General features: G+C 38.1%; 1 long non-coding RNA gene across 2 annotated transcripts; it reads right to left on the minus strand.

Moving 5' to 3' along the window:
• Window positions 1–1,158: 1,158 nt before the first annotated feature.
• LOC119468716 lies at window positions 1,159–14,255 on the minus strand. 2 transcript variants are annotated; one of them, XR_005197476.1, is made up of 3 exons: window positions 14,232–14,255; window positions 8,492–8,591; window positions 1,159–1,816 (listed from the first exon to the last, which is right to left on the minus strand). It is a non-coding gene; the product is annotated as an uncharacterized LOC119468716 (long non-coding RNA). The 2 variants fall into 2 exon arrangements; XR_005197477.1 differs by lacking the exon at window positions 14,232–14,255 and adding an exon at window positions 9,341–9,377.
• Between the last annotated feature and the right edge of the window lie 733 nt (window positions 14,256–14,988).

Below are 14,988 nucleotides of genomic sequence, written 5' to 3' on the forward strand. Positions count from 1 at the left end.
GGACTACAAATTTAATCTTCTTACTGTGATCAGTCAATAAATAAACCATTCTCAGATTGTTGAGGAAATGTAAATTTTAATATAACCAATCAAAACGTTAGGTTTCACCGAGTAGTTTATAAGTCATAGAATAAAAAGATTGTTTCACATTGGAAATGCATGAAAAGTAACATTTTCTTTGTTGAGCTAAAAATTAGCATATTTACTTAAAATGCTGACTCAGACCTTGGATAGGCCACTGACTTCACTGAGGAGTTCAAACTATGTTAAAGCTTTTAATAAAACTCTAGGGGAAATTCCACTGCAACACAATGAAATTCCATTACGTATGACTTATTTTTGGCTCCCCAGTTGATAATAAAACATATTAAATGGTATTTCCCTTTATTTTTTTCCTGAGGCTCAGTTATGACACCACTATTTATGTATTCTTCAAGGAGAATGTTTAACTTAAAAGCATTTTTAATTTTGTTCTTCAAGAAGTACCAAAATACGTAAATTTTTTTATTGTAATTATGTCATAGTGTATTAAAATTATGTATTGGCAATTATCCTGCTTAACAATTGCCATAAATATTCTACTGTTTATGGTGTTGAAATGCCAAGGAAGAACTTTATGCAGAAAAGATTCACATTTCTAAAGTCTTGAACGTAATTAGTATCCAATATGTATTTCTGGGTGACCCTGATGCTTTGATGGTTGTTTGAGGACGACTGCAGTAGGTCTAGAAGACTATCGACTTTAAGAGAAAAAAAATAACATACATTTAAGAAAAAAGTCAAGCTGAGTACCCTGGCTCACTTCTGTAATCCCAAAACTTTGGGAATCAAAGGCAGGTAGATCACAAAGCCAGGAGTTCAAGATCAGCCTGGCTGACATGGCAAAATCCTGTCTCTACTAAAAACATAAAAATTAGCTGGGTGTGGTGGTACTCACCTGTAGTCTCAGCTACTCGGGAGACTGAGGCAGGAGAATCACTTGAACCAGGGAGGTAGAGGCTACAGTGAGCCAAGATCGCACCACTGCACTCTAACCTGGGTGACAGAGCAAGACGCAGCCAAAAAAAAAAAAAAAAAAAAAAAAAAAAAAAAAGAAAGAAAAAAATTGGGTTTAGTATTTTTATTTATATCAAGGAGCTATTACAGAGTAGACCCTTAATAAATGTTTGATCATGGTAAGAATTATAAATTAACATTTACAGTAAGTTTTACAGTTAATTTCTCTCACAAAACCAGGTTTAACAGGTAAGAAACACACAGAAAATGTTACCCAGATCCCCTCCAGGAATGACTTTTTTGTTCCTACTAGTGGGAGAGCTATCAGCAAGCATCCTTCAACAGACAGCCCCTTCAAGGATCACATCTCCCACATCCTTCCTAGGTGATCCTCATCCAATGATTGATGGAGACAGAGGTATAACAGTCCAGGCACTTCAGATCAATGCAGGACAAACCTAGGCTTGACTTTTCCCTATGCCATGGTGATTTTGCCTCCTTCGTTTTCATAGGTGCTGATACCAAGAGCCTTCTCTAATAATTCTGCAAATTAACTTTCTGCTTGCCTTAGGTGTTATCTTACAGATAAGAAAACAAAGGCTCAAACCATGATGAGGCAGCTGGGCCAGCTCTTGTGCTGAGTCCTATTCAATGAAAATTCTAGGTCTTCTTTCATGGGACTTTTATCTCCATGTCTGTCTGAGCCTTAATATCAATTTTATCTGCACTTCAGGAGATGCACTCTGCTAAGGCAGCTTGAGGTCCTCTTAATTATCTTCTAAATGTTTGATGCCAGTTCTTCTCTCCTCATCTTCTTTACCTGCACCCCAGGAGAAGCAAAGGAAACTGGTAAACACTCAACACTTTCTCCAGGCATTCTGCTCCAAAACTCTTATGTCATATTCAGAATGCCTTTGGTCCCAGGACTCTTGGCTGTAGGGAAAGCACAGGCCCTGAGACAGGCGAAGAGGTAAGGCAGAGACAAAGGCAGGCATAAACCAAAGTAGGACCAAAGTTCACAACAAAGGAGCAGAGCTGGGGTAAGAGCAGGAGAAATATCTGGGCAGAAGCAAATGTGAGGGCAGGGCAAAGGCAGGAGCACATGGCAGAGACAGAAGTAAGAGAGGGCAGAAATAGAACGCCCCTCACCTCCACTTCTGGTTTCCGCAGCTTCTCTATCTGAGCCCTCAGACCTATCAGGTCCTGGTTATGCTATGAAAAAGGTCTACTCTTACTACTGTGAGCCATTTTTCACTTCTCCAGTTATACTTCTTCAGCCCTTAGGGACAGGAAAGTCCTTAAAAGCCCCACATGGAACCTGTTCTGTAGATGTGAATAACTTGGAGCATGATGTAGCATATTTGGTCAAACTGAACACCAGTCACAACTCAAACATATTATAGGTCTCCATGGTAAGAATCATTAAAGAAGAATTTTGCAAACTTAATCTATAGGCCCTGTTGTTCTAAATGTCATTTGAAAATACACATTCCCAGTACAAATAAGATAAATGAGAATTGTTTCTTTTGCATTGGTTGTAATAAGATTTGATTTATTTTCCTAAAAGGAAGGGTGTGTTCACTGGGGTCTCTTATTTTAGAGGATTTAAAATTGAAATAGTGGAAGGAAAAAAGAGGGAAAAGTTCAGGTAAAACTGTAAAGTATGAAACCGTGTATAATGTACCTAGTAACTCACAGCAGAAAATAAGAGGCAGTAGGACATAGCACTTAGATTCCTAGTGTTTGAATACCAATATACCAAAAATACAATTTGATGTTTGAACAAGAAAATGAACACTCCCTCATAAACATCATTGCATCCTGGCGAAATAGAATTCACGAGAAGCATCTTTCATGGAATGTACTACATCGTGCAAAGGGAGTGGAACTCTGTGTCAAGAAGATATATACCTTTGCAAAAAACAAAATCAGCAATGGCAGAATGATAAAGAGCATCTGGGTAGAATTGAAAGAACAAATTGCCAAAATGATACTATTATTGGAGATCAGGTTGGGGATGATTGGTAAAACAGCCATTCCGGGAAGAGAGAATGGGCAATCATGTCCTAGCATTGATTACAAAGCTGTCACAGATACAGAGGCAAGATAGAGAAGTGATGAAGATTCTGCTTATCCAAACGTCTCCAGGAAGTCACAATCAGCTAAGAGCAAACCATGGGGTACATCATACTAAAAACTTCGTCTTTCAGAAGACAGAAAAAGTAATGAAGGGAGCTGCTTAGGACGTAATTCTGGCCAGCAGAGAAAGTAGTCATTGGCAAAATGAAAATGGTAGAATCCTTTGCCAAGGGAGGGGTTACCAGTAATAGATTCTTACAGTCTGGAAGCTCTGAAGCCTGAGCAAAGCTATATATATGCTCCAAACTAAAAGAAAGTGGCTTTCCAGAGGTTCAGAAAGAATATACACATGATCTCATAGCCAGAGAAGCAGAGACTGGAGAAGCGAAAGACTCTGGGCTTTTAAAAACACAGATCTGAGAGTCTAATCATGGAAGATGAGGGAGAAACAGTAAAGAAACCACTTGGACAGCTCAACCAGCTCCTAAACAGAATAATTTTAAAGATGCCGTTTTCAAAGAATAGAAGAATCAAAACATAACAAAAATGAGTGAAAACTAATACCAAGAGAATAAAGAAAATATTGCAAAAATTACCAAGAAAGATGAAAATCGGTTTTTTGAAAGTATACACAAAGCAACATAAAGATTTGGGGACAATAGTGTAAAGTCTGCAGAAGACAGGCAGAAAGAAAAGCTTTTCACATCCTTTCTCTGTTGTAGCAGATCACTGATTCACAGTCCTGGATCCCTCCTGAATCTCATGAGGTCTAATGAGCCACAGTGCCTAGCCTGCCTGGCCATGGCCACGAGCATATAACCAAATATGCCAGTTACATTCTCCCCAGGATATTTGATTCATGGATGCTGAGAGAGAAAGAGTTTCTCATCATTTTGAATTTGAATCAAAATCCGTAGTTACTTTCCCTACCAGGTCAAAAGCTCATTCCACAGAAGGAGTAAGAGCTCAAATATGGTGAGAAAACTGGGCTCCTGGGGACATCCTCTGAATCCCTGAATTCAGCCATGACTGAAATAAGCCTTACTCTTGAATCCCTCAGCTATGTGAGCCAAGGTATTCCTTTTTGTCCTAAGAGAGTTTAAGTTGGATTTCCTGCATTTTTAATCAAGAGAGACTTTATTAATATATTGGTTAAGAAGGTTAATTGTCAGATTGGAAAAGGGAAAGCAAATACTGGGAGGAGGAAATTAAAGTTTAAGCCAGGTAAGGAGGTTGAAAAAAATGCACATTTCAAAAGACTTTGATGACCAAAGAAGGCTCCATTCCACAAGACCAAAAGATGGCTCAGATGACATCCTGACATCAGTGAACTGCAAATAGTCATCTTTGAAGAACTATGGAGAACAGAAGTCTTGCTGGCAGGTAGAAAAAGGGCAAATACATGTTTCCATTTTCAAAGAAGTCAAAGCAGTTCAATTTACTAAACTATATGCCAAAGACATTGGATAGATCCCTAGCAAAATGTTAGAGTATAAAAGGCTGGTAAACACTCATGATGTAAAGAGATGATCACTAAGGACCAACAGGTTCACAAGGTTCAAATCATGCCAGGATTATGTAATTTCCTTTATATCTATATTTACCAGAGAGGTTGAGGGAAATGTTTATTATGCCAGGTACTGTGCAAGACATTGTTCTGATACAGTTGAGTATCATGTGTGGTGGCTATAGACATAGTTTGCCTTGTTAATTTTAATATCTGCTGTTTATTGACAATTTAGTATGTTCCAGAATACAGACACCTACATGCACATATAATCAATACACAAATATGCACACACCTAATATGCAGCAACATACACACATATACATACAAACAGAAGCACATACATATACATACACATATGTAAATATACACATAACACATATACATACATACACACAAAATACACACATATACATAAACATATGTATATACATACAAACCATGCATAAACATTGGAATATACATAGAAACACATACACACTTGCACATACATGCACATATACATATGTACACACATACACCAGAACAATAATCTAATGTGGCCAATAAACATCCCCATGATATTTAAAATTATTTATAAAATTAGAGGCAATTTGTTTAATGTCACACAGCAAATAACAGAAAAATAAGGATTTTAACCTAGAATTTTCTGATTCTTTAATATTCCTTGTCCATGAAGGGTATCTTTGTGCACTCTTACCCAAAGAATGCTAACCAAAAGAGGGATGTCAAACTGAAGAAAGGTATGAAGCATCTTTGGCCTCTTTCAAAAAGTTGATTGACAATAGAGAAATTATTACAATGAAATCTGAAAATAATTAAAATTTTATATAGTATCTGTAATATGTTATTGAAACAATTGAAATCTAAGCTGAATAAAATAAGAAAAAGAATAGAGATAAAATGAATATTCAGGCACAGACTACACATAACACAAGTACCTTAAGAAGAATTTTACTTGTCTGTGAGTTCAAGAAATTCACATGAGATGTTGCTGCTAAAAAAGTGAATTTATCCCTGGGCTGCATGAATAGCAGTCTGAAGTTCAGGATAAGGGAGATAAATATCCCTTTTTAACCCTATATGGACTAAATTAAGAGACTGGTGCTTGACCAGACAGAACTGATTATGATGATGAAAAATCAAAACATCATTGGATAGATCAGAGAACAATCGCCCCTATGTCTGTGTCTACACGGCAGGTGTATGAGGAGAGTTCATTGCATATTTCTCCTATTATCCAGAGAGTTTTAAAAGACAAAGAGTTAATGGAAAGAAGTTACCATGAGTCAGAAATCAACACAATAAAATATAAGAGGTCTCTGTTAAGACAGAGATTAAATGCATTGCCAGGCGAAGGAGTGATTAAATGTTGTAGGAAGATGATGCTTCCCTCATAAAGGAAGTCAGAGCCACTTCAGTCCTGAAAGGAATCAAGTAAGTGGACTTTGTATATTAATGTAGACACAGCGGGTATCCAATGCCCTAATGGGTTCCCCAGCAAAACCCATTAAACCATCCCTGTGAAAGGAAGTGAAGTTACTATCATAAGAAGTCCAAAGTTCTCAAGGAAAGAACGAACTTAGATCCTGAGCTATGAATCCCAAGAGTTGAAATTAGGGGAACCTAGAACCTAGAACCAAGAAGTGACTTTAACCTCAAAGGGAGCATTCATCAGGAGGATAAGAGAGAAACATTTATTGCTCTGAGCTCCCGCATAGAAGCACATGTTCATGGGAAAAGGCTAGTGGTGGCATAATATATAGCTTAGAGACAACGCCTTTTGAGCTATAGAATCACCCAGGAGAATCTCCCCATTTAAGTTTGCTGAATATTGCATTTGAAGAGTAATTAACGAACACCAGGGCAACTTCCTTGGCATCCAAGTGTGGCACACCTGTAGGACATGGGCTAACAAAGGCATAACCGAGATGAAGCAAACATCAGTTCATCTTTGCACAACAGTCTTCTGCAGGACACCACATGGCAGACAGCAGCAAAGGCAGTAGGGAGCTCATTGCCATCTTCACTTCTATGTCTGACTGCCTGCCCTTCTTCGTGCTGACTGGCCTTTAGAATTCCTAGCTATTTGGAGTGGATGGTGATCATTTGGGGGTCGGTGATCAAAGAGGAGATATTGTGCTTAAAGACAGGTGAGTGTGGCCAGGCAAGCTGGCTCATGCCTGTAATTTCAATACTTTGGGAGGCCGAGGCAGGTGGATCACCTGGGGTCAGGTGTTTGAGACCACCCTGGTTAACATGGTGAAACCCTGTTTCTACTAAAAATACAAAAAATTAGCTGGGTGTGGTGGTGTGTGCCTGTAATGCCAGCTACTCGGGAGGCTGAGGCAGGAAAATCGCTTGAACTCAGGAGGCGGAGTTTGCAGTGAGCCAAGGTTGCACCATTGCACTCCAGCTTGGGCAACAGGAGCAAAACTCTATCTTAAAAAAAAAAAAAAAGAGAGACAGGTGAGTGCTAAGACACTTCTTAAACTTTTAATTTCTGAATCACAAAGAAATGGAAATTCTAGGACTAAAGAAACAGAAATCAGTAAAAGACTTTCACACAAATTTTATTTTCTTATTAATTCAATACCATCAACCATACTTAATATTACTCTCACTGCTTTGAGACCTGTGCCTAAAATCAGACAATTTTAGGTGTTCTAGGAGTCCTGAGTCCGGCCAGTGTTTCGTGCTTACTGGGGCTGATGAACAGGGGAAGGTGTTTGCAGTTGTTTTCGTTTCCTAACGCTGCTGTAACAAACTAACAAAACCTTGTGGCTTATAACAATGCAATTTAGTATCTTACAGTTCTGAAAATGAGAATTACTAAATGAATCTCACTGGGTTCGAATCAAGATGTCAGCACAGCTGAATTCCTTCTGGAGGCTCTAAAGGAGAATCCATTTTCATGCCTTTTCTAGCTTCTAGACACTGCCTGCATTTCTTGGCTTATGACCTCCTTGAAGTAAACTCATCACTCTGATCTCTATGTTTGATGTCACATCTGCTGTCTCTCGCCTGCCTTCTTCTTGCCCTTGTTAAATAAACTTCGAAATACATTGGGCCCACTAGAATAATACAGGATAAAGTCAAGATCTTGGACTTAATTACATCTGCAAAGCATTTGCCATGAAATACACTCACAGATTCCAGGGATTTGGGTGTAAATATCTATGGGACATGGATGGGGGGCATTAATTCTGCCTAACACAGTAGCCTGCTAACCCTTAGCAAGAATTCTGAGTTATGATACTGGAAGGAACTGAAAGGAGTGTCCTGGTTGGTTGGTTGGTGTTTTGTTTTATTTTGTTTTGTTACCTCTAGCAAAGCTAAAAGAAATAGCAATTTGAACATTTATTGAAATTTCCACAAAACTTCATCCACTAGACTTTGAAGAGGAGCAAATTTCAGGAAAATACTTAAAGACATAGATATCCCAAACTAAATGAAGAAGTAGGGTACAGATAGATAATCAGATTGTTTTTAAAAAATTCTCCCTTGGTGGGGCGCAGGGGTGTATTCCTGTAATCCCAGCACTTTGGGAGGCCAAGGTGGGTGGATCACATGGTCAAGAGATCGAGACCATCCTGGCCAACATGGTGAAACCCCATCTTTAGTAAAAACAAATGCAAAAATTAGCTGGGTGTGGTGGTGCACACCTGTAGTCCCAGCTACTTAGGAGGCTAAGGCAGGAGAATTGCTTGAACCCAGGAGGTGGAGGTTGTAGTGCGCAGAATTCATGCCACTGCAATCCAGCCTGATAACAGAGCAAGACTCCGTCTCAAAAAAAAAAAAAAAAAAATTCTCTTTCAGTGTAGATGCACAACATCCTATTGGAAGATAACAATGACCTTTGGCTTACCTGGTTTTGGACACGGTTTTAATTTTGATATTTTCTATTACCATAATAGATTAACTTTATTTTTTGTCAGGGCATCAAGTGGATCAGGGCTTCTTAGGAGAATTTTCTCCAAATGTTTCTTACCAGTGCTCAAGAAGTTCACTGGGGAAACAAAAAAGAAGTGGCCTTACTTGAAGCCTAACTTGGTGAAGTGAGTCAAAAAAGCTGTATGAAGACAGACTTTTAATTTAGTGCAGTTACCAGTAACACCTGCCTCTTTGATACATTTTTCATTTCTCTTCCTGCCAACACCAGGCAGTAGCCAACCCCAGATTTTGTTCACTTTATGATGAAGACAAAAGACCAGTCAATAGTACCTATTTCTTTCTATGGCCTGACTTGCCTCTTAGAAGTTAGAGATATGACATCCCATGATCAGATCAACCAAAGCCAGAAAGTTGGTGGACACTGACTAGCAGTCATAAGAATTATGAAACCAGACTGTCTTCATCCATTTATGTTGCTTTAAAGGAATACCTGAGGCTTGGTAATTTATTAAAAGAGATTTATTTGGCTTATAGTTTTGCAGGCTGTAGAAGAAGCATGGTGCCAGCAGCAGCTTCTGGTGAGAACCCCAAGTTCCTTTCACGCATGGTAGCAAGAAAAGGATAGCTACAGGCATGTAGAGATCACATGGCAAAAGAAAAACCAAGAGAGAAGAAAGTGTGTTTCTTTTTAACAACCAGCTCTTGTAGGAACTAATGCAGAACTCACTCACTACCCACCACTCCAGGAAGGGCATTAATCTATTCATAAAAGATCTGCCTCCATGACCAAAACACCTCCCTTAGCCCCCACCTCCAATGTTAGGAATCACATTTCAACATGAGGCCAGGCACAGTAGCTCATACCTGTAATCTCAACACTTTGAGAGGCTGAAGCCAGAAGATTGCTTGAACCCAGGAGCTCGAGACCAGCCTCGGCAACACAGTAAAACCCCATCTCTACAACAAATAAACAAATTAGTCAGGCGTGCTGGCATTTACCTGTGGTCCCAGCTACTCAGGAGGCTGAGGTGGGAGGATTGCTTGAGCCCAGAAGGTCAAGGCTGCAGTGAGCTGTGATCATGCCACTACACTGCACTGTAGCCTAGGTGACAGAGTAAGACCCTGTCTCAGACAAAAATAAATAAATAACTTGAGGTCTGGGAGGGTCAAATATCCAAATTATAGCAGAGACACATGAGGTTTTTATTTTGTAATCACTTATATGGGAGAAAAAAATCCTACACATTCCCCAACCAGTGAAGGCCAGTCATTAATCCCTCATCTGGACCAACCTAGGCAACTCAGTATGATTAGCCATAGAGAATGAATGCCTAGCAATGTCAAAATAGATATATTTTTTACATACATATAGTATTCTTCTTATTACTATATAATCCACAAACAAAATACAGTATTTTTAATATGACTATCCTATTCTCAAGAAACTATTTCTTATTGTGTTGGTAGCAGAAAGTTGAGGCTGTTAACTTTTAATTTTGGTAGCCATAAAGTGAGGAAGTCACCTGATATGCCCCAAGAGAATGGCATAAATCTGCTAAATAGAGACATATAAAACTGCAGCACAGCCAGGCACAGTGAGTCATGCCTATAATCCCAGCACTTTGGGAAGCCGAGGCAGGCGGATCGCCTGAGGTCAGGAGTTTGAGACTAGCCTGACCAACTTGGAGAAACCCCATCTCCACAAAAAATACAAAATTAGCTGGGCATGGTGGTGCATGCCTGTAGTCCCAGCTACTTGGGAGGCTGAGGCAGGAGAATCTCTTGAACCTTGGAAGTGGGGGCGGAGGTTGCAGTGAGCTGAGATCAAGCCATTGCACTCCAACCTGTGTGAAAGAGCAAGACTCTGTCTCAAAAACAACAACGACAAGAAAAAAAAATGCCACATGTGAAATAAATCATGAAGCAGTGATTTCTAGGAGATTTTATAATGCTTTTGCCATCTAAGTTTTTCTAATAGAAGTATATATAAGATTGTATCATGTCAATGTAGTAGTTTTTTTTCCAGCAGATACAGAATGATTAATTTGAGCATATTTTTATTTAAGAATAAATTTTGGAAATACAAGAAGAGGGATATGATACCAACGTTAAATTAAACCCAGGCAACCTCCACCCCTGATTTTGCCTAACTGGTACACCCGATAGCATAGGTGAAATTATGACTGAACAAATCTGTACTTTTTGTGGAATCTAGACAAAAGGGAGTAAAACCTTACTCATCACCTCAGAGGAAGGAGGGGGATCAGGATGGGCTCTTCAGGCACACGCTCTCTTCATTTTTGGCTGCTAAGTCCCATGAGTGGCTACTGAGCTTCAGAAGATGTCACATTTATCCATGATTTATTTAATAAATAGATATTAACAGATTACTCCCATAAGAAACTGAAAGACCCCCCCCAGTCCAAGACTTTAAATTATTTATAGCACTTTGAAGATAAAACTTTAAGTTATGGAACAATATTTTTGTGCCTATTTTTTATCCTTATCTTCCTACTTAGAAAAGAAGTATCACTTAGTTTTAAAATTGTCCATCCAGTTTTAAAATTAAAAAGAGATACACAAAAACATACTGCTATATCTACTACTATTATATTGTCTTAGGTAAATTACTTAGCTTTATTAAGCCTCAGTTTCCCAATCTATAAAACAGAGAAAATAATACTTCTTAGGATAGTTTTAGAACTAAATGAGATGATCTATGCTTTCCACAGCATAAGCACCTGAATATAGTGGGTCTCAGTGAAGACTCTGATGAGCCTGTTTGATTCTAACCTCCCTTGTACCACTCATCAGCTATGACCTTGGACATGTTACTCCTCTTAACTTTAATTTCCTTGTCTGTAAAATATAGAAATAAAGATACTTACTTCACATGGTTTTAATGAAAGTTAAGTGACTATATCCATATGAAGCACTTTAAAAAGTGCCCAGAACATAGTTCTTATTACCATTCAGTTGTAAGTGTCCAAACCCTAACTAAAAGTAGCTTAAACACAAAAGGGAATTGCAATTGGGAAACTTAAAAAGCAATTAGTCTTTAGGCACAGATGGCTCCAGGAACTCAAAGTCAAGTTTCTGTCTTGCCATCTTTTGGCTCTGCTTGTTTCTACCTGGCTTCATTCTCAGACTGGCTTCTATCCTACCTTAATGGAAAAAGAGGGTTTTCTCAAATTATCCTGGAGGGAAGCCCAAAGAAAAATTCTGATTGGTTTTGTTTGGATCATATGCCCATTTCTGAACCAATCACTATGACTAGAGAAAAGAATAGCACACTGATGGACTCTTCATGCCCACTCTTTGATCTTTGAGAAAAAGCTAGGTCCATTTCATCATATTTGCAATAAATGAACTCCTCATAAAAAAGAGGTATTCAAAGCTAAAAGGGGAAAAATGTGCTAAACAAACACAAGTAACAAATATTCAGTTCAATGAGCAACAAATGTTAGCCATGACTTTTATCATTATTAATATTGGTATTGTTCCATTATTTACATAATAGTGTATTATTCATCTGGATTCTCCAAAGCAGTAAAATCAATCTCTTATAAAAATCTCTTTCTATACAAAGAGATTTATTATCAGGAATTGGCTCATGTGATTATAGAGGATGAAAAGTCCCAAGATCAGCAGGGTGAACTGGCAAGCTAGAGACTGAGGAGAGCCAATGGTGGAGCCCCAGTCAGAAGGCTGGAGGGTTCAACCAGGAAGAAGCAATATTTTCGTTTGAATTCAAAGGCAGGAAGATACCAATGTCTCAGTTCAAAGACAGACAGGAGGAATCCTCTCTTGTTAGGAGGAGGGTCAGCCTTTTTGTTCTGTTCAGGCTGTTCTATCCAGCTAAATGGATGAAGCCCACCACATTAACAACCGCAATAACATTATAAACCACCCAGCATGAGAGCAATCTGCCTTACTCACTCCACCAATGCACATGTTAATCTCATCTAAAACACTCTCACAGAAACACCCAAATATTGGAGCACCCCATAGCCCAGTCAAATTGGCACATAAAATTAACCACCACAAATTAAAAAATAATAGGAGCCTAGGATAAAAAAGCAAATACTGAACATTTAACACTAAGTTCCAAAGAAACATAGTAGCAGAATCTTCTGACATTTATGGTTTGAAGAAGCCCCCACATGTTTAATATGTCCCTCTCTTTTGAGCACTATTAAGTAGGCCCATCTATGAATGCCCAGTGAATTCAGAGACCGTCACCCAAGCCCTCTTTAGACAGTCTTGTTACGCATTTAAACTTACTGAAAGACCAAACGAGAACCCGACTTACGCAAAAGTTATTCTAATGAGAAAAATAGAAAACACTACCCAGGTACAAATTTACCACAAAAGCAATCAAATGTCATCAAAAGATGGACATGATAACTATTTACAAAAAATATATATAATAATCAATGTAAAATATATATAATAATCATCACCAAAGATACATAGTTATATTTTTGGAAACACGACAGAGAGAAAATTATGATAAATGCTTTAAGATAATTTTTCTCAAGATTAAGCCAAATGTAAGATCTATGACAATGTTTTAGGCCACCATGAAACTGAAGCAGTTACTGACCTTAAATGTAAAAATAGTCTATATATATGGTTCCTGGGTTCAAGAGTCAGCAGATTAGGTTTCAAACATATTCTCTCCAACAAAGACTTGGTGTGCAAACCACCTACTTGGTGTCTTCCAAAGAAGTTCAGGGATGGAAAGAATTTCAGTCATATATTTAAGAGAGGCTGCTGGCTTATTTTGAGCAGTGACAGATGTTTTCAAAACTAACATACATACAAAGGCATTTCCTCTCAAATTGGTTGGCATGTCTGTTGACATTTTGGGCTGGGGAATTCTTTGTTATAAGGCACTTGTCTGTGTATTATAAGATAATTTGCAACTCCCTGGTCTCAATTCACTAGATGCCAGAGAAACTCTCTCCAGTTGTGACAACAACAAAAAAAATTTCCAGGCATTGTTAAATGTTTTTTGGGGGTCAAAATCACCCCAGTTTAGGGACCACTGATTGAGGTAACGTACTGGTTGTGACTATTTAAAAAAAGGCCCATGTTGTCCAAAAGTTTCTTGGTATTCTTTTTCTATGCTACCTGCTAACTTATAAAACATTTTGCTATCTTGCTTCAATAAATTACAATAGTTTTATTATCTGGATTTTTTTAGAGGAAGCCAAAAGTCTAAGTATATTAAATAATTCTTTAGGTTTCACTTTTTCATCTGTTAAAACACACATATACACATACACTCACATACACACACAGCATCTATGATGTATTGCCACAGAAATGTTGCCTTTTTGCACACAAAAAAATTACAAATCACACACACAAGATCCAAGCTCAAAAACTTAGGAGCTTAGCAAATAATACATGTTCTCACTCATAAGTGAAAGTTAAACAATGAGAACATATGGACACTGGGAGGGAATCATCACACATGGGGGCCTGTTGTGGGGGTGGGAGGCAAGGGGAGGGAGAGCATTAGGACAAACACCTAATGCATGCAGGGCTTAAAACCTAGATGACAGGTTGATAGGTGCAGCAAAACACCATGGCACATGTATACCTATGTAACAAATCTGCATGTTCTGCACATGTATCCCAGAGTAAAATTAAAAAAAAACAAAAAAACAAAAAAAAACTTTTGAGTTTAGAGTTCTTTAAATACTGATTAATTTAATGTAATTTGGAACTTGGAACTGGCTCATACCTGTAATCTCAGCACTTTGAGAGGATAGGCAGGAGGAGCCCACGAAGCCAGGGGTTCAAGACCAGCCTGGGCAAAATGGCAAGACCTCATCTCTACAAAAAATATTAAAAATTAGCTGGGCATGGTGGCAAGAAACTGTAGTCCTACCTACTCGGAAGACTGGGGTGGGAGGATTGCTTGAGCCCAGGAGTTCAAAGCTGCAGTGAGCTATGATTACATCACTGCACTCCAACCTGGGCAACTGAGAGAGATTGTATCTGTAAAAATTAATAGTAATAATTTATTTAATTTTAATTTAATGATATACATTAATTTTTTTAATTTTGAGACTTTAAAAAAATTTTAACTTACATCATTCCAAAAAATATAATGCAAAATGTATATCTTTTTAAGAAATTATTTCTTGATAATGTACTTTCTAAAATTATTTATACCATTTGCCATTTTTATGTCTTGAATATCTGACTTTGAAGGAGATGATGTTGTACAACTTGCCACTGAATGAATTTAAGCCACAGTGAGTTATTTCACAATGCCTCTATCTACAGATAAGGTGTTATTTCCCATGACGCTACTTACCATAAACAATCCAGGAACCTGTTTGTTCATGTGATACACCAGCCTGGCAAGTAAATAAGTTCTTCATTGTTTAAAATCAAAGCCTGCAATCCACTATTCCAAAGATTGGTTAGGTCTAAGAGATATTGTTAAGTGAAATAATTTCCAAAATATTACATGCACGTGTAGGTTTATTTTT

Source organism: Cebus imitator, unplaced genomic scaffold, assembly GCF_001604975.1.
Source record: "Cebus imitator isolate Cc_AM_T3 unplaced genomic scaffold, Cebus_imitator-1.0 Scaffold479, whole genome shotgun sequence".
Classification (NCBI taxonomy): Eukaryota; Metazoa; Chordata; class Mammalia; order Primates; family Cebidae; genus Cebus; species Cebus imitator.